Consider the following 22,452-nt stretch of genomic DNA (forward strand, 5'->3'; position numbering starts at 1 on the left):
CTCTTTATTACACTTTTCATGGAACCCATGATATTTAAATGCATCATTCCCTCTTTATTACACTTTTCATGGAACCCATGATATTTAAATGCATCATTTCCTCTTTATTACACTTTTCATGGAAGCCATATTTAAATACATCATTTCCTCTTTATTACACTTTTCATGGAAGCCATGATATTTAAATGCATCATTTCCTCTTTATTACACTTTTCATGGAACCCATGATATTTAAATACAGCATTCCCTCTTTATTACACTTTTCATGGAAGCCATGATATTGAAATGCATCATTTCCTCTTTATTACACTTTTCATGGAAGCCATGAAATTTAAATACAGCATTCCCTCTTTATTACACTTTTCATGGAACCCATGATATTTAAATGCATCATTTCCTCTTTATTACACTTTTCATGGAACCCATGATATTTAAATCATCATTTCCTCTTTATTACACTTTTCATGGAAGCCATATTTAAATACATCATTTCCTCTTTATTACACTTTTCATGGAAGCCATGATATTTAAATGCATCATTTCCTCTTTATTACACTTTTCATGGAACCCATGATATTTAAATACAGCATTCCCTCTTTATTACACTTTTCATGGAAGCCATGATATTGAAATGCATCATTTCCTCTTTATTACACTTTTCATGGAAGCCATGAAATTTAAATACAGCATTCCCTCTTTATTACACTTTTCATGGAACCCATGATATTTAAATGCATCATTTCCTCTTTATTACACTTTTCATGGAACCCATGATATTTAAATCATCATTTCCTCTTTATTACACTTTTCATGGAAGCCATATTTAAATACATCATTTCCTCTTTATTACACTTTTCATGGAAGCCATGATATTTAAATGCATCATTTCCTCTTTATTACACTTTTCATGGAAGCCATGATATTTAAATACAGCATTCCCTCTTTATCACACTTTTCATGGAAGCCATGATATTGAAATGCATCATTTCCTCTTTATTACACTTTTCATGGAAGCCATGATATTTAAATACAGCATTCCCTCTTTATTACACTTTTCATGGAAGCCATGATATTTAAATGCATCATTTCCTCTTTATTACACTTTTCATGGAAGCCATGATATTTAAATGCATCGTTTCCTCTTTATTACACTTTTCATGGAAGCCATGATATTTAAATACAGCATTTCCTCTTTATTACACTTTTCATGGAAGCCATGATATTTAAATGCATCATTTCCTCTTTATTACACTTTTCATGGAAGCCATGATATTTAAATGCATCATTTCCTCTTTATTACACTTTTCATGGAAGCCATGATATTTAAATACAGCATTCCCTCTTTATTACACTTTCATGGAAGCCATGAAATTTAAATACAGCATTCCCTCTTTATTACATTGTTCATGGAAGCCATGAAAGTAACCTGTATTATGCCAGGTTATCTTGTACTGAGATATGCTCCAACAGGGTTATCATCATTGAAAATATTATAAATCACAACACACAACACACACACACACACACACACCAAAATTGGATATTTATACATTATAATTAATCCTCAACAGATACTATAAGACATGTAAAATATGTACCATGGTGCACAATACATCTCTGCATAATACTGCTACCCCTATTATAATGCAGATGTGATCATGGATCCCATTAAAAGGGGTGAACCAATACAACTGTGCCACAAATCAATATGATTCACGATACACAGACTATGATGCGATAAATTATTGATACACATATCAACTTCATGGTCTTTCAATCTTGTAAAAACCTTGTCAATGATACATGGTGCCCTTTTATTTGTGTTGACATACTGGTTGTGTTTCCAGTATACAGATGACATAGAAACTTAGCATCCATTTGTGTGCCAATCTCTTCCATGCCAAGATAACAAAGACAGTTTCAAACAGACACCTGTAAGCTGCCAGTGATTTAATTAAACATTTTAGGCTATTTAAGACTGCTCTATTGGATCAAAATAAGTGGCTCAAAATTGGCCACCACACCCTTTGTTTTGCACTTCATGAATGCCTGAATAACATTTAATTACCAATTTCATGTCTCACATAAACCTGGAAGACATTATAGTGTTATCTTAAAACAGAAGAAATAATGCAATCACCTCATGCAAGAAAAATCTCACCTAGAACAAGTCTGAGTGAGGGCGTGGGGATGAAAACCAACAAACTAAATCACATTGTACATCCTGCAGATGCAAAACAATTGCCATGGCCAAAGGCACTTGTTTTTGTTAGTCAAAATGAAAATGTTGACAACACACTCTCCCCATATATAAACAAAAATAAATTTTTGCAAGGAGATAAGCTTATGTAATTTGCAATCTGCCCCTCAACCACTCTGCTAAATTTATTTATTCTGTATACATGCTCAGTCACTGACTAAATATCTCAACAACAAAAAGAGACATTCCAAATTTTCTCCCTATGTATGCTTTATGCACTCTAATAACCACTTCTGTATGAAATTTCTGTTGCTTTAAAAATACTTACTGTGTTTCATGAAAGGAATATTAGTTACATTAAGTTAGGATTGGTGGTTATTGTTTACCATGGACCAGAACATACAATAATCACCAATGAGAATTCAATGTAACATTTTTCACTGCTTGAAACACCAGAAGTGCAGCTTTCAAATTCAACTCAAAATAGAAAAGATATGAATCAACAAAGAAATTTCATGTAAAGGTGGTTATTAAATGTTGAGTAAAATATTCATTATACATGGGGAACATACATGGGGAACACATTTGGAATGTCTCCTTTATGCTGAACATACTGTTGGGATAAGACAATTAGCATGGAACTGGAGAAGGGGGAGACAGATTATGAACCATGTCACCTTGTGTTACTCTGTGTCAATATTTTTTACATATTTTATGGACAAATGATTACCTGCACCTGCAACAGCTGTCCCAGATGATTTCTCAATTTAAAGAATAACAAGGCAAACAATTAATAATCATTTATGACTCCTTAAGATTAAAGTAACCTGCATAGGGTAAGTATAATTTTGTATTGATTCTCCACATCTTGTATTGATATGTGTATCGGTACGGCAAAAACATCAATGTATCGATATATCAACAAATCATTTGCCCCCTACCCATTAAATTGGTCGCTGCTAATTAATTTATTTTACTCTACTCTAGTTCTTTGCTCATAAAAACCAATTATCATGTGATTTCTCACCAATGAATACTCTATTTCTGTGCATTAATGCCCAATCAGGATAGTTTGATGGAACATCCAATGTAATACTCCGTCACATATATTATGCTGGTCACTTTCAATGGCTCCCATTACCATTATAAAGAGGAAGCATTATTATAGCAGTAACAAAATTTGCCATTTAAATGGAATCATTTTATGCATACCTGTATTATAAGAGGCACCTGGATACACCGAGGGGATTTATAATGAGGGAGCATATTTTACAAAAACAATTGTTTGCCACTCTGAGCCACTCAGGACTCTAGGTCAGCCACTTGGAACTTCTCAGGACTCAGGACTACTGCTATATGCAAACATGCTATCATTCGCATTTCACTCCACACATAGTCAACATAATATTCAATAGTGCTGGTAATAGGACTCTGTTTTGATCAAGAGAGGTATGAGATTATGAAGGTTACTGGAGATATTAAGTTCAATATTAAGTTTAACATAATACTCTGTGCAATGATTTGATATATCAGCTATGTAATTTAAGTACAGGAAAATACAATAATTTTCTGTACGAGTATATTTGTCACAAGACTTAAGTGTATGATTATACCTAAGAAAGAACAAGTTTTAGATTTCATTCTTTGATATGGTGCTAACAAGATCTCATATCTGGCCAGGTGTGTATTAAGTTTCAGAAGTCATATTATATTCTTAAAAGAAAAGAGATAATTTGTAACAAATCTCTTTATCAGAATTTCTGGTAGCAACACAGTTAAAAAGTCTAAAGGGTCGATATATATGTGAAATTTATAAAGTTATGCGACATTTTTTCCACATATAACTGAGTTCTTTGGAGAGAATAAATAAAGGAAACAAATCAAGAAAACACGTCACAGTAAAATGAGTTTTCATTTGAGATTTTACAGCACAGGAACATAAGAAATGATTTCTGATTTGGAGAGGTCTGACATGTTTAAGCATATGGTAGGCCATACATGGAATCAGGTCACAATTAATACTTCCAGCTCAGTACCCACAAATGTAGTTCTAATCTATTTTTAGAACATTTTTCCTCTCTCACTTTGGTGGTGATAGAAGAGTTATATTTATGCGTTTTTGGTAGGGATTTAAAGGTAATTGTTTATTCTTGAGAATATGAGCTCAGGGTGTGGTTTTCCATGTGTATTTCAGCAACAGTGCATTGTGAGTAATAAGGCCTTGGTGATGATCCGGAAGTGAAATCTGTGTTCTGTTTACATGCTGTTCTGCTGACTGTCCAGCCTCTCAAAAAAATGCAGGTCAACCTTTGACAAGAACTTCACCGTGAAGTCATCTTTGAGGGTATTTTAGATTAACATATGATTTATATTGATTGTCACACAGTGTAAAGGTCGGTATTGAGAAACAAATGTAGAGAACATATAGTAAAATTAATTGTGTTCTAAAAAATTATCCACATGGCAGCTTGTTGTAGTATCCCGGAATGGCCATGAGAAGAACCACAGACCCAAGGAAAGTTACAGGGCAAGCTTTCTCACATACCCACATTGGTTGAATCAAGACTTGAATCCATGTGGACATAGGTGAGATGTGAGTGATCTCTAAAGCTAAGTATCTTAAACCACTCAGCCACCCACAGCCACCAACAATGCAAGGAGGCTATTTAGCACCAAGGGGTTTGAGGTAAACTGCCATGCCTCTTAGGTAGTTAACCTGGGCAGATCCAATGGTGGAATTCAAACCCACACCCTTTGGTCATTAAGTCAGGCACACAAACAACTGAACCACAACAATTTCTATTTTTCATTAGCCTTTATCAGTCAATGGGACCAAACACTTGGCCATTTTATAGGATGACATGTATTAGGAGGTCTGGAAAATATGTATCCAGCCTGCATGTTCTACAAGTCTTTGTAATAAGACTGCAGGATTCTCAAACATTTCTCTGAAATCACACAGAAAAATCAAGCAAATGCATGAAAATTTTTTGTTTGTATTTCAACCCCATCTTTTATTTCTTCATTAAATCACTCCTATATAGAGAAATATAAAGGGAAAAGGGGATTTCCCTATTAAATTTTTTTTTTTTTAGCACAAATGGAGGCTGCAGATGGCTGGGTTACAATAGGCCTGGTTAAGATCAGTTTAACTATATTTGGAAGGTGGTGAGGCAGGTAGGTAATGTATCTATAGCATTTAATGCCACATCAATGCAATTCTGCCAATTTAGCGCCAAGAAGAAAAAAACTTTAGAAACAATGTCAAAGACAAACACCTTGTATAGCCCCCCCACCCAGAAGACAAACCCTTGCAATCAATCATAATTTATATATTCTCCATGAAACAATAAAATAAAAAAAGTACTGACACAGCAAAAATAACTGAATGGCACAAAAAACTAAGACAAATTCAAGCAAGTTAAGACCATTAAAACACAAGGTCTAATTTCTTTTGGTTATAAACCTGCAATCTTTTAAAAAGTCCACAACTTTCTCAGTTGGAATTTCATCAAATGTTACATCTCATAACATGTTGCTTCCGTTAGTCACCTCTTGCAATCTGCAGATGAGTGTCATTAGTCATATCACCCAGAAGGATGCATCTGGCTTATTCTACATTCCCGAACCTTGCAAAAGTGATTTTAAGTGCCAGGTAATACCATCTGATTATGCATCCGCAGTCCTGTCATCAAAACTGGGGCTGAAACACATCATTCACTTGGATGAGGTTGCATTTCAGAGCCAAAAAACCAGTTCAGGAAAATAATAAGAATGAAAACTATTCATAATTTGATTTGCTTGGTATTTGGCAAATTAGGACTGCCAATAAGGCATCCAAGTCTCTTTAATTTGATGGCATTAGTGATGCCAACTGAACTACCCCCATGAAATACAGTGGAACCCCGCTATAACGCGATGATCGGGGTCCATAAAATTGGATCGCGTTAAAAGCGGGGTCGCGTTAATGCGGGGTTTTACAATATTTAACTTTTTTCCGAGAACATATACGTGTATACATGTACAATGATCAAAAGTCGGCTTATCATCAGATGAATATTAACTGGAATGCATTAATTAAGATATATTCAAAATAATCGATGGCTAATATATTTATAGGTTATTACTGTGCATTAAAAACATTTACTAATTTTTATTTGTTTGAACGATAATACAGATTGACCGATAATACCAGACTATCGCTATATCATGAAAAGTGTATCAACACCGTATGCTACCGTGCCGTCGTGGCATGCAGTTCATCCATAATGGATGTAATTTCATTGAAAATCGTACAGATTTAAAATATTCAATAATTTTGTAATAGTCTGAATTCGTCGTGTAAAATATAGGATGAACAAAATATTGAAACCATTTACTTGCCGTCTGATATCGTACGGTCATTGCATGCAGCTATTCCCGGGTCTACATACGGTGTCTGTACAAATTTCATACCGCTAAAATTTTATCATATGCGACAACTGCAAGAATAATTAACAATCAACGCATGATTTCAGCGTGCAAATAACTTTTATTTCAGATTTTGTGAACATCAAAAGAAACATGTGAAAACTGCGCAAAGTGCAAAGTCAGTGTGGTTCCAAATTTAAATTTCATCATTTCTTGAAAAATATATCCAATGACGTTTGCTTCTTTGCCGCGAACTATTGGGTTCTAGCAAAGTCAAGAATGTTTCTTAATTGAAGGACTTTGACGCTGTCAACATCTTGTGTTTCCAGCCACCTTAAACTTGCTTCTAAATGTACTACTGCTTCAGACACTTTTGGTGGGGAAGTTGGGATGCCATCGTCATCGTTATCATTATCGTCACTGGTTTCAGGTTCTGATTGTGCAGCTTCATTCTTCCTGCTGACATTTGTAACAATTTCGTCATCTGATATGTGTTCGTATATAGGGCAGATGTCATCTACTGAATACCAGTTAAGGATATCATGATGACTGTCCTCGTATTTTTTTAGTGCTTCTTCTGCTAAATGAAACCAGTTTTCTCTTCTAGAGTAGAATACGGAGCTTCACCACAACCTGTTCAAATTGATAAATTTCAGAAGCCAAGCGTTGTACACACTATTTCTCGTACGTTATATATATCGTATTATTTTAGAATCCATACACGATCACTTCTCCAAAATCACTTAAAGAACCTGGATAAATTGTTAAGTTCCGATCGTTTATTATTAAAAGTCATATGCGAATTCTTCCACCAAATTATAATAAATGTTTTACACACTATTTCTCGTACGTTAAACAAATATTTTCATGGTCCGATAAAAATACACGTAAATGAATTTCAAATTTCAGGAACCATGCCACGATCATATTATTTTAAAAGTCACAACTAATCTCATGCCCAAAATGAAGTTAATTTCTTGTTTTGTTTTTTTTACTTTTCTCCAAATTTTTTTTCTCCATGTGTGAATGAATATACGAAATTTCGGGAGCCATGCTACGACCGCGTTATATCCGAATTCGCGTTATGGCGGGGCGCGTTATAGCGGGGTTCCACTGTACATCAGAGAACAAACTGTCTACTGAAAGGATTCAGTTTTCAGTGAGCTACGATAAACTTTTCCCTTTAATGGTACCATAAGAAACTTTAGCATTTCAATTAACCCTTTGTGGCATCTCCTTAACATATTACCCATAATGCCCTAGCTACCAGGAAGACTATCATATACTAAGGTCTGCATGGTATCAACCACTGTTGCAAATGGTTTTCAGATAACATTTCAACTCAGTACTGATCACTAGTCAGCCCAAAATTTTGCCAGTACGTAAAACTTATGGAGTTCAAATTCAAGGGCATAATTGTTTCAATGTTGAGATATCAAATAGCTAAACTGCAATTATCATATTGTAGTTAAAAAATAAACAGCCTGCAAACTTTGAGATTTATTTCACCATAACTAAGCCATTTTGTGAAAGGGAAACCAGGTCTAACAAGTAGACAAAAGAACAGGTAGTATGTTATAATACAGTAAGTCTGAAATGAACAAACACAACAAATACTGTATAGCGTTGTTTGAGCTAACATTTTCTTTTTTTTTAAAAGTGCATGCAATATAAAGATTTTCCAGTCTTTAGAGATGATTTTCCTATGCAAATGAGTATGAAAATAAGTGACTGCTCTGGTAGCCTAGTGGTTACAGTATCCGTCTCAGATGCGGGAGGTTGCGGGTTCGAAACTCCAGCCAAGTCATACCAAAAACTTATAAAAATGGTACTAACAGCTGCCTCACTTGGCACTCAGTATCATTAAGAGGTAAGTGTTAGGACTGGTCAAACTCAGGCATCAAGATAATGTGACTGGGTTGGACATCATGCTACATGTCTGTGGCATGATGCCCCAGTACTAGACATCACTATAAACTGACACATTGTTTTAAAGCTAAATTAAAAATGCAAATCTCACACACACACATGAAAATGGGTGTGAATGAGCTCCACAAAACACTCCCCATATCTCTACAGATAGGCAATATATTCTGATCACAAACTTAAGTTTTAATGTAAATTCATCCTCCAATTGTATAGGCAACGTCTATTCACAGCCAAAATTTCTGGTTTACAACAGATTCTATGCATTTAGATAGGATACATGTCTCTCTCGAAAACTTGTGCACATTGGGGTCCAAAACCATCATACTGCACTATAACCAAGGACACGAGTAACCGAAGGGCCTCCAAAAACTCTGCTAGACATCCAGATAACTGCTGGGGGTGGGGGAGGGACTGAGCTGTTTAATGACTGAATCCTCGTTTTAAAATCGCATCAAGAATAATTGTCAATAAGCCATTTTTCTGATGAAGTAATGTTCCAACTGGTTTCAGCAACCAACACAGTACGCAAAAAAACATTCATGTATTTTGTCACGGCTTTTTGTTTGTTGATTAGTCTGGTTCCGGTGTGATGTATGAGTGTATTTTGCAAAACAAGGAGTCTTATAATGAAGCAGGAAACCAGACTAACTGTTGATACACTACCAAACAAGATTCCTTTTATATAAAAAAACTGCAACATTTAGTGACAATTGTCTAAGCTGAAACACAACTTTGAATTGTTCAATTAGTAAAATATTGATGTCGTGATTTCACTGCAAGTAACAGTGAAATTTCTTGACATTCTTGAGGATATCTTTATGTGAAAATTCAGCTAATTCACTGAAACTCATTTTCCCCACAATGGTTCGTATCTGTGAAACAAAGGTCTTTTTTTTACAAAGTACTAATTTTGCTTGGTTGCCTTGCTATCTTTAATCACAGTTATGATTGAGTAGGTTAATTTAAGGTAGCTTAATGAGATTATGTACACAATAATGTTTATAACAGTGTTCAACTAATCAACTGAGTTATCCGCTATACGACTGGGGCCACTCAGGTTCTTAAGCATGTAGATTTGTATGCTTTTTAACTTTTTGGTTTATTCCACATCCTTTATTTGATTCAAAACACGTAATTAATGTGACAATAGAAAAGGAGGCCTGCTTTTTATTTGGTGCAACAACACAACAAAATTTGCTTCCTCTAGTCTGATATATCAACATGGTTGGCACTTAATTAGGTTCTCAGAGAAACGCTTGTGACCATAGCTGTTACGGTAGATTGACACATTTTACGTATAATTACAACAGGACACATTGCATTTATGATGATTACACTTAAAAGGAACTATTAAGGATAGATGCTAGAATATAAATTTCCATTGATAAAAAAATAATTTAATTGGTATTTATTTATTAAGGTACTGCTTCCACTAGGCACGACATTTTCACTGATCGAAATTTCCTTGAATATCATTTATTACAGTGTATTAATAAAGTTATTTGGAAGAAAATGTAACAAATTTTTTGAGTTCTTTTTCAAAGTTGATATTTCACAATGTTGATTAAAACTTCCAGGTCCTTAGTCTACCATTTTCGATGATAAAAGAAGCGATATATCAAAGTTTCCATTACCAAGTATGATCCCGATTTTCTTCAAGTTCAACAAATAGAGATCAATTTTTTGGGTATTTTCTGGTTTAAAAATGGGATCCATGCATGACCCCACATTATAAGTGGGTTCATGAGTTATCATGGAGCAAGTTATCAAGGGAGTGGTGTATGTGGTTTGTTTTAGTTCATTTTAACACAATATGGGCTATACCAGGCTAAGGAAATACAGGAGCTATTTAAGTGCCTTTTGCAAAGACACTATAGCCAAACCCATGCCAGCCTGGGTGGGTACTGAGTCCAAGACACTTTGATTATGAACGTGACATCTCTACCAACTGAGCTACTGAACTATTGCTCCTCTCCAGATAAATGTAGGGGCTTGGTTAATGGAACTAAGTGTATTTGCACATGTTCAATGAATCTCAGTGGCAAGTGAAAATTAACATCAGGGATGGCATACAATTTCATAAGCTATAATTAGCATCAGTGATTAATTAATGATATATAAATCTGTCCACATGATTTGTTGCTAAAATCTGTTTTTTAATCTTCGAAAGTCGAAAACAGGGAATGTCACAGAACTGAATTCCAACCAAACTCGATGACAAAGTCATAATTGATAACAATTTGTAATAAATCATTTCAATGAAGTCACTGAAGCACAATGAAACTGATTAATCTCCATAGCACTAATGAAAATGCCACCTAACTGACAGAAGGGTTCTTCACCTTTAAATTTGTTGTTGTTTCATTACAAAAGATATTCATTCCCATTTCCCCGTTTTAAAATATGGCAGTTATGTATTATGTTTGTTTACTGATTCAAGATGTTTCTAAGTCCAAAGCCAAACTAGAATAGCGTTTATATGCTTCAGTGACTCAGATGTTCTCCTTTATTACTATGAACTTTTCCTGACTGTCCAAATAATGTATCAACAATGGATTATAAACTGATATTTGCACAGACAATTTCTGTACTGTTTGACTACACTCAATCCTAGATGGAGACCACACCTATATTTGAATCTACACCTGGAATTTTAGCAATGTTCATTTCATTTCATAATTAACAGAGAGTATTAACTGATAAAAATTGTAATAATGCAGGTTGACAATGATAAATACTCTCAACGTTTTACTAATATATTCATTTTATGATATTGCATGTTTTCCTCACAGCTTGACCATCTCCAGATTTGCATCTTTTCCATAGTAGGCAAACATTTGTCATTGGTCAAATCCATAAACTCCAATTTCCACTGACTGTGAGCTCTGCATATATATTAGTATTACAATGTTTCCAGCCAAGCTTAAAAGGACACAAAAGTAGACAAAGTTTCAATATTTGATTTGTTTTATTTGATAAGATTATTTTCACTTAAGTCACCACAAAATAATACATGTACACCTTAAGGGCATGGGAAGTGAACTTTGTGGGTTTTCCCTCTGATGTCTGCACAGAGCAATAAACAAACTTCTAATCAGCTTTCATCGCCTTAAATAATGACAGGAATGAAGCTCTGTGTGGATATAACTTATTTCTGACCTCTCTGCAGTTCACCTGAATACACAGTACACTATCTTAAAACTTCAAGATCAGCAGACACTGTACTGTAGCACTCATTGTAATGCTGTCCACTGGATAACTGATAATCAGTCTTAGTTGTATGGGTTCCTTAAGAAATTTTAAAATCCCAACAACTGCTCTTCTTATCAAATATTTTACTCAATAAATGGCACAAACCGATAAAACAGCTTCTTTCTTTATCAAACAACCAATCACACAATGACTGGAAGTAAAAAGAAATCGACAAGGATCTGTTGATGTTTGTTTTGCATTTGTCTTCACACGCAGTGGTGAATTTGGTGTGTTTCAATATGGCTCAAGTTGGTACAAACAACAAGAATTAACAGGTAAACATGCTTGAATAGCATGAAATCTGTTTCATCAATATAAATTGTGTCAGAAAAGTTGTCTATTCTGATGTGTATCATATCGGATGTGAGTTGCTGATACCGAGCCTTAATATACATACATCTACATACAACACACTCAGCTTTGTCATCCCACAATGCACCAGAACATACAACACACTCAGCTTTGTCATCCCCTATTATGCACCAGAACATACAACACACTCAGCTTTGTCATCCCACAATGCACCTGAACATACAACACACTCAGCTCTGTCATCCCACAATGCACCAGAACATACAACACTCAGATTTGTCATCCCACAATGCACCAGAACATACAACACACTCAGATTTGTTATCCCACAATGCACCAGAACATACAACACACTCAGATTTGTCATCCCACAATGCACCAGAACATCAGGCTCTACACAGATTTTTGCTTGAAACTATACATCGAACAAACAGTGAACCCTGTAAATGCCAGCAAACTATGCAACAGCTGATGTTGGCCAACACTGGTTGTCCTTTATAAAAGTACCATATATCCAGTGCCCTTCACCATGAACACTTTTCAGAAGCACTGTAAACTTTACTGCCATATAAGAATGGCATCCTTAGCATTAATATCACTATTACATTTAACCTAAATGTGCAATCTATGACCATCATGTGTTATATGACAGAAGGTGTTATGCTGGGGTGCCTTATAGTAAAGAACAACTGTACAGTAATAGAAACATAATCTTTCCTTCTTGATGATATTTATCTCTACCTGTTTTAATATTCATCGACACATGGGGTCATATAAGTACATGTCCAATACTAGATTTAAAATCACTACAATATATAATGAGATGGCTGTCAAATTTGTAGTACCAATATTCAGCTAATCTACAAGGCAAAAAAATACTTGTGTATCAAGTCAGCCAACCATTCCTATTTTCGTTGCTGACCCAAGCACTTTTTCCTCCCAAGGTAAATTTAAAATAAAAAATTATTATTAATAAATTTCCCAAAAATTCATCTGTGCATCTATTTTAGCCCAGTAATTAGTCAGTACTAATCATTATCATATATATAATTGTTACAAAAATTTCAACAACAAAAATCCCTACCTACCTACTTTAATTTTAAAACATACCACTGCCACTCATAGTGCAATAAGAAATACATCCTTGGTGACCTTCTACCTAAACGTCTGGATATCTAAGAATAGTTAATTCATTTTGCATCTTTTGACCTACTTCACTGTGGTCTAATGTAATTTGCAGAGCTTACAAAAATGTGAAAACCTTATTTTGTATTGTATAATTTTTTTCTCCAATCAAGTCATTTATGAGATAACCTAGAGATCCTTGCAATGATCAATAAACCATCTCCTGCACATGTTTTAAATAATAACAGACAAGTATGTACCTAATACTGTACAGTTTTAATTCATAAAATACAGCTAAAAAATGGAAGATAAGAGTTTTTCCTGAGGACACACCAAGGCAGCTGACCTGGGCTGGCTTAGGTGAGTATCGAACCTATCACCCTTGGATTACAAGTCAGATTCTTTGCCAACTGAGCTACTATGGCTCACAGATAAAAACTGAGCCTGGCAAGTATTGAAGGAAAAGTCAGAGAAAGAACACAAACATATATCCCTAATGTTTCTTTTTGCTTTTTTCAGATGACTGATTAGCTAAAAAAGTACAGTAGTCAATCATTGGCTGCTTGTATTTTCCAGTAATCTCTTGTCTCTGTAAACTTGATGTCTTGGTGAATCTTCATTATAAACTAATAAGACTTGTCAAAAGATAGGAATGACCAGTTAAAGATAGGAATAACCTGTCAAAAGATAGGAATGACCAGTCCAATGATAGGAAAGGCCATAGCAGTACTGTTATCTCTTCATAACACTTCAATGAAGCCCCAAAAATGACCTGTGTAAAGTCAGGAAGCATTATAGTGACTGATGTTCCAACAAGACTAATAAATAATTCATACAAAACATACCCATGAGTCCTGGTATTTGCTTGAAATTATTAAACTAGGAGATGTTTCAGTCCACAGTATTTCAGGAATGTTATACTGCAATGTTTCAGTTTACAGTAGTTCAGAGCTGTTATACTGAGATGTTTCAATTTACATTAGTTAGAGATGTTTGACTGGGATGTTTCAATTTACATTAGTTAGAGATGTTACACTGAAATGTTTCAATTTACAGTATTTCAGAGCCGTTATATTGAGATGTCAATTAACAGTAGTTCAGAGATGTTTAAGTTAGACTAAGATTTTTCAGTCTATAGTGGTCAGAAATGTTAGACTGAGATGTTTTAGTCTACAGCAGTTCAGAGACATTTTACAAAGAGGTACTTGAGTTCATACTTCATAGATGTTTTACTGAGTGGTACTTCAGTCTACAATAGTTTAGTGATGTTACAAAGAGATACTCAATGTTCTCATTCACTCAAATATGTAACTATTTTACAGTCACCATACTGACCTTGATTGTTGCATGTGCTTCTGTCTCTACTATAAAACTGTGGTTTCAGTACACAGCCCAGATCTAGAGAGATTCATGGAGATAAATACTTTCTTGAATGGCACAAGGTATTCCTGACTTATAAATTAATGGAGGCATAATTATTCAAAGGGTTATTTTTATTCGAGAAAAAAAAAGACTAACTTCATTGTGATGAAAATGAAGAGAAAACTTTTATTATGAGAGTTGTTAAATAACCTTTACTGATTCCACCTGTACATCAGCCATACTTTTCTGAAACTAAATACAAGTTGTGAACTGTTTGCATAATTTACTGATTATTTCTTTCTTTATTATTGCCCATTACTATTTCAATGATACTATCTTATTTTTTTCACAATGTGTACCCCCATTATTTCTGTTGTACTCCCATTTTAGTTACTTAGGGCAGTTCTTAACCTTGTGAGCTGTGACCCAGATTAGGTTTGTGGTGTGGCCTCAAATGCTAAAAAAAAACCACATGGGTAGGATGTTTCAAATTAATAAGGTTGATCTCTGCGACCCACTCAAAACAGAATGGTGTCCCAACTTTGGGGTTGCAACCCATGGTTGAAGAACCACTGGCCAAGGCATACATCAACCCTAATTCATCCCAGAGTGTATTGGAAACACTGTTACTTAGTTCAGAGGGGATGTTTCAGTCAACTTTACTTGAGATATGTCATACTGAAAGGCTGTGTTGATACTGAAGCCAATGATATTCTAACTACATAATTGATGTAATAGGCTGGGAAACTTGGAGTGCGATGCAAACACTTGGACAAGATAACTATCAGAGATGATAAACACAAATCAAACTTAACAAATAAGAAAAGATTTAGTGGAATTGAGAAATTATGTAAAGTTTTGACAAAAATCAAGTGAGCTTGTGGAAAGCATAGGGTTCTTCTTAATCCAGAATGTTGGATTTTGCCTGATATGTATAACAACATTCCATTTGGCCATGGCATTGGCATATATGGCAAGTCAAACATGTGATTAAAGGATCATAAATATAATTATAACTGTATAATACTCACCATTAATTTATAAAAGATAATTTTCAAAACTATTTTGTCATGAGTAATGAATACATGCTGTTAAAGCCACAAAAAGATTCATTGCGAATTTCTGTGCATTACTTACTGATCAAAACCTCAGATGTACCAGTTAAAAAGTACTGTGGACTGTGGTACATACCACCCAAAAAATACAGGAGTAAGCAGATGTACTGTCAATACTATGCACATCTAGTCTCCAGTATTCAGTGATATTATATTTAGATATGCTTCTGTTTACAGTACTTCTGATGTGTTATAATGTGAGGTACTTTAGTGTATAGTAGTAGTTCAGATATGTTATAATGAGATGTTTCAGGTTTCAGTCTACAGTAGTTCAGAGATCTTATACTGAGAGGGACTTCAGATCAGATATATTATATTTTGAGATGTTTCCATCTACAGTAAGAGATGATGTAACGAAACATACTTTAGTGTACAGTAGTTCAGATATGTTATGATGAGAGAGAGATGTTACACTGAGAGGTACTTCAGTCTACAGTACTAGTTCAGAGATTATATTGAGAGACATTTCAATCTACATTAGTTCAGAGATGTTAAAATCTCCTAATGACTATTTCTAAGCATTAGACTGATATATGTTGCAACAAGGCAGATACATAATAATGAATAAAACTCATACCCTGCTGTCCCTCTAATAGGAGCAGTAAGAATACTGAGGGGTTTTATAGCAGGTGGCCAATTTAGAAATGTGTTACATAGGAGATTTATTTATTATTTCCCATCAACTATAAAAATAAAACTGACATTTGCTGGTCAAGTATATGGTGTTGGAGCATGATCATATCTTTAATACACTCTACTGGAGATTTTAAAAATATATATCATAGTCAAGTGACAGAAACCAGTCTAGACCACTGTAACTAAATATTATCTTCTTTATTTTATTGGAATTTCTGCCATGTCCATATTATCTTCTCAGTTTTTCTCTCACTACTTATTTTTCAGCGTGCTGTGTTGTTTCAATTTAAAGTTCACGACCTAAAGAAGCATATTATCCAGGATTCAGTGCAATAATGCATGGGTAATTTATTTATTACATGAAATTTTATTAAGCATTTTGCTATATTTAATATTTTATAATAATAAAAACCACCTGATATTCGATAAAAGCATTCTATGAAACAGAAAACTTTAAAACATACATCATTCACTGAGCATTGTAAAGAATAAACAGTAAGCCTTAATTTTTGTCTGCAGTTTGTGAACCAAGTTGACAGAAGGATTTTATCATGCACAGTAAACTGAGAATAACATGAACTCCGATCAAGTGCCTCCATCAAACACAACTCCAAATCGTACTCAACATTTTTCGGACCAATCCGAAGGCTGTATTTGAACGTTTCAAGAATGATTTCCAAAATCAGGTCTCTATGTCATAAAAATTTACTCTGCATTTCAAGTAAGAAATATTATGCAAGAGTCTGAAATCTTACTCAAAACGGAAAAATCTAGCCTTTTAATTAATCAGAATATTTTTTAAGTAAGTTTTGGAGCAGAGTCAAATGTTATGATGAAAGGGCCTGGAGTTAATTTGTTATTTTGAAATGATGAGTAAAGTTTACACTGGAGAAACCTGAAGTTGCTAATCAGAATATACAGCTACAATGTTCACTTAACACATTAACCCCTGGAGGTTTTTGCCATTTTTGCCTGAAAATCAAGTAGGAAACACATTTTGAAAGCTATTTCTGAATCAACTCGAAAACACCAATTCCCTGGTCATCTTTCAATAACATACTGCCTAGTTGTGTTAGAAACATCGTTTTTCGTTGGCTATTAGACTCGCGCATGAGCAGAAGGGTAAAAGTTGTACTTGGTTTTTTTTTTTTTTTTTTTTTGCTAAACAGAGCCATTATTTTTGTATGGAGACCACTCTTTATTCCAAATGCCCATCTTATCGTACTTTTTGCAAAGGCTCATCTGTCTGCTTGCAGTTGATACTGGTTTGCCTTAGATCTGAGACCAAAAAGCCTAAAATCCAGACACAAAATGGGATTCCGACCACGGGTGAATTTTGCATAAAAAAAAGTCGGGTCCAAAAAATGAGGTTTTTCTATCTGTATTTTATAGTGCAACTAGATATTCCAGATTATTTGGTATCGTTATAGAGCTACATCTGTCTACCTTTCTATAATACCATCCACGTTAGTGTATCATGCATGACCATGACGCTACAGAGCTCGACGGCAGGCCACTACCTCCAGCCCCGTAAAGTCGTCACTAGGGATTAATGTGTTAAAAGCTCAAAACTAGAAGAAATAGTGTAGACCTCAATGGCTCCAGGCATAATGTGTGGATTCATGGGAAATCTGGGTCAACATGGTTTCCAGTTGAATTTGATTCCATTTCTTGTTTTATGGCACAGCAACAAATGTAGGTTATTTAGTGCCAAGACAGTTGGAGTAAAGTGACTTGTTCCACTGCCACAGCAAACATGGTAGCTGACCTGCCCTCCTGATCTGAGAATGGGATTTTAACTTTGGTTGCAGTCAGTCTGGCATGCAAACTACTGAGTCACTGCAGCTCCTGATGGTGACATAAGAAGCTTGCTGCAGCAATGTGTATTTGCTCTGAACGCAAAAAAGGTCAAAACAAGGATTTTAAAAATGTGACTGATTGGCATCATGCTTAAGGGCAATTGGAGTAATGGGTTTTGTGACCTAGTCTGGCAAGGATTCAAACCCATGTTCTTCTTGTTGTGAGCATGGTTTATGGAATAATTACATAATATATGGGTAAATACAGTGTTAGGTAAACTCTTGAGTGTGAAGAAAGCACCTAAGGGTTTATGCATTTAATCTATCTACTACATTGATATGGCTCTGTTATTGTCTAGTATTACATCACAGACATTGCTTATCTGTCTATATTAGACATTCTACCATAGATAAAAGTCTGAAGTACCCAGCAGAAACCAGTCAGAAAATCAAAAAATTTCCCTTGCATTCTTGGTATAGAATTCTCATCACATAACTTATCATCCTAACACTTCTGGGGCTGACTTTTATAGTTCTGTAACCATGTAATTTTCACCAGTAAAGATTTGTGTCAAAAATATGAGTCAATGTTTACATAGTAGAGATCTTGAAGCACAGAACTTCAGTAAATCTAACAATACATGAACATTTTTTTTATCTACAAAGAAGCAACTTTATAATGTAATGTATTCAATTTAAAGTTTGCATTAGATTCTGCTTCAACTTGCATGCAGACAAATGATATCCCCAACCAACCATACTTCAAATGTCTAATTAATATATAATTCTGGAACTTCACATTCAGTGACCTTGATCTTTGATCTCTTGATCATTGACTAGATATGGAGCTACCCATCCTCAAATGTAATGCAAATATGAACTGATACATATTGACTGCAGGTAAAGTAGATATAATAAGCAATAAGTATAATCCAAAATTACCATTTTAAATCCTGCTACCTTGACATTTGATTTGTGGAATCAAAATTCAATAGGAACATGCCTCTACCCAAGTGTAGGATACTTCTGAAATGTGATGAAAAACAGTTCCAGGAATCTTGACTTGTCTTTGAGCAAAACAACAAAATATATATTGTTAATTGACCTTTCACATCTCAGACTATGAATCAATGTGGTGCTACTTATTCCAAAATGTACATGCAGGATACCAATGTTTAATGAAAATGAGTCAGGTAAACTTAATTCATCACGCTGAAAGAAAATTAATTTTTCAGCTCCAGTGACTTTAATCTTGGACCTAAAAGTGCCAAAAATCATTAGCTTTTGCCTCTACCCATGGATAAGCCACATATGTGGTTTGAAGAAAAAAAAAGCAAATCAAACTTCTGTTGCAGAAACAGCTTGATTACTATCAGATGGACAAAGAGACACTGTGACTTTGGTTGGGAGATAAAAATACATAATTGCAAAAGACAGTAAACCTATATGTTATTATAATCTTTGAAAACCCTCATCAAGTTTCCAGAACTGGAAAGTATAAACCTCTGACCCTGAATTTAAAAATCAGTCTTTATTGCCAGCCAATCAAAAACAACTCTTCAAATTTACAAGTAATGTTTTTCATGACTGCTTGACAAAAGATGAATAAATTTCTCATGTTACACTCCAATGTTTTATGTCGTTGCCAAATAATTGCAAGGAAATATGCTGGTTTGGGTCAGAATCATTATTTTGTAAAATTAAATGGATAAAATAACTGAAAAGTGACCTTAACACGAAATGTGTGTGTGCGTGCGTGTGTTTGTGTCTGTGTATGTGACATCAGCACAATCCTGGCATTAAATTAAATTTAGATTTTCCTGAACCAATTTGCAAAAACTTTGTTAAGATAAACACTTTCAAAATGAAAAACATCGGCATGTATAGTCCTACAAAAAAACAAAGTAAAGCAGCTAAACTTTTTTTTAAAGTACACAAAATAAAAGCTTATTGTAAAAAATATACATTCATTCAAGTTACAAAGCCAAAGTCATGTAATATATAAACTACAAGCTTTTAAATATTCCAAAATTTTCTCAGGTAGAGCCCATATTAAAAATACTTCAACTGAGTGTGCAAAAAAAAATGTGACTCATAGCATCAAGGAAAGATAATGACAAGAATGGATTCCATTGTCTGTGGACACTAACGAAACATTGCACTCAGGTCAAGGTTCACACTTCAGAAGGTAATATGTGACAAATATACAAGTACTACACACTACAATCTCATCTCTGCAATTTGTTTTACATAAGAGAAAAGTTCTGGACTTTTAATACTGTACAGTAACTTTTATTTATGCCTCAGGGCAACAGTAACAGGGGCTATCACTGGAAGGGCATGAACTGAAGTATTAACTTTAGTGCTCGGGTGTATTTAATTTTATAAGCATGGTAAATTCACTTGCCTTCACTGAATGCATCATTTTATGGGTGAAAAAACATTGGTTGATGAAAATTGATGCATATTATTAACTATAATAACTGATTTCATCACATTTATACACTCAGTCTGGACAACTAGACAAGGCACTGGCATCAAAATGGCAGACAGTCTCCCAAGTAGCCATAAAAAAAAAAGAATTTATTATTATAAATGCTTTTCATTATATTGATGCTGAGTATTTAAATTTACAGGGTAAAAAAACAACAGATTATTTATTTATTACATACCCATTTAATCTTACATGGTTATTAGGGCATTCAATACATATACTGAAATCCATATTTCTGTATTACACACCCAAACTTGAACTATTGGTGTGTTTTCACTGATGTCCGATGTGTCTACATTCTTTGAGGCATGATTCTGAACCTCTATAAATCCCTTTATTGTTTAATTTCATTAGCAATGTAAATCAATTAATATTTTGACAATGTAAAATGAGGATATATAATAAATACAAAAGTTAATTCGTGTTTCATTCCAAGTTGGAAAAGAGGACTTATCTGATATAGCATATGAATAAGTCAAGGTTGTCAGGCCAATACACATTCATTTTCCATATCAATGGAGTTATTTCCACCATCTCAAAACATTTATTACATGCCCATTTAATTGGACATGCTTGATCTGGCATTCAATAAACATGTACAACAACTATTATCTGTATCACACTCCAACAAATGGTACAACATTGTTAGTATATTTTTACGTCTGCGTGTTGATATTTTTTTAAAAATAAAGTGAATCAAACTAATGCAAAAGTCCCTCTATGGGACTGATGTTCTACTGGTGAAAAAAATTCTTGGAAATGAAGAGAAGACCATTTCTTCCTTGTAGCTACTGAGTGTTGTAATCATCTCTTATATTCTTCAGCAAAATAACAAGACTCAAATTAGTTCCTGTGATGTACATAATAGATGTCAGATTGGCAACATTTTAGTTTTGGACAAAGTAAACAACAAAAGTCATTGGTTGAAAACCCATGTCATAATGATCATCAATTCACAGGCAGTAATGGCAACAAGATTTTCCTGACAGCCGTCACAGCAGCCATACTGCATGTATGAATAGCACAATTTTCATTTACGACCAACTAGGTATCATAAAAAAATCTATTGGTGAAAACCCCATGCTGATACACATCCACTTGGAAGCAGAGATAACAATATTTTCAAAATAGCCACCATGGTGGCCAGATCAAGGGTTAGACATTTTCATTTAGTACCAAGTAGACACCATAAAAACTCTTCTGATGAAAACCCCATGTCAAAATGACTTCCCTTCAGGAAAAGTACCTAAAACAATATTTTCAAGTTGGTCACATACTAGATGTCAGATCAGCACCATTTTATTTAAAGATCAGCAAAACATTGTAAGAAGTCTTTCAGTGAAAACCCCATGAAATAATAACATGACCATTCATTTAGAAGAAGTAGTGATAACAAGATTTACAAGCTGGTCATTGTGGCAGGTATATTAGAACACAGATCAGCATCATTTTCATTTAGGACCAAGTAGACGGCATAATATGTCTTTTGGTGAGAACCTCATGTCAATATGACTCTCCTTTCAGGAGTAACAGTAATAACATGCTGGCCACTGTGGCAGCCATATCAGACCCCACATCAGCAGCATTTTCATCTAGGTCCAAAATGACATCATAAGTCTTTAAGTGAAAACCTCAGGCTGGTACCACAACCATTCAGTAGAGGTAGCAATAACAAGATTTTCAAGATGGCCACTGTGTGCTGGCCATATTTGATGTCAGATCAACACCATGTTCATCTAAGACCAAAATGGACATTTGAAGTCTTTTGATGAAAACCTTTGTCAACATAACTTTCTGTTGAAATAAAAAGATTTTTTA

At 34.5% G+C, this 22,452-nt stretch overlaps 1 protein-coding gene across 1 annotated transcript in view; it reads right to left on the minus strand.

Moving 5' to 3' along the window:
* LOC149800923 (death-associated protein kinase 1-like) overlaps window positions 1–22,452 on the minus strand; it is a 275,082-nt gene that overhangs the window by 238,326 nt on the left and 14,304 nt on the right. The gene's annotated exons all lie outside the window — the stretch shown is intronic.

The sequence above is a fragment of the Sinohyriopsis cumingii genome, chromosome 4 (assembly GCF_028554795.1).
Source record: "Sinohyriopsis cumingii isolate HCF-2022 chromosome 4, ASM2855479v2, whole genome shotgun sequence".
NCBI lineage: Eukaryota > Metazoa > Mollusca > Bivalvia > Unionida > Unionidae > Sinohyriopsis > Sinohyriopsis cumingii.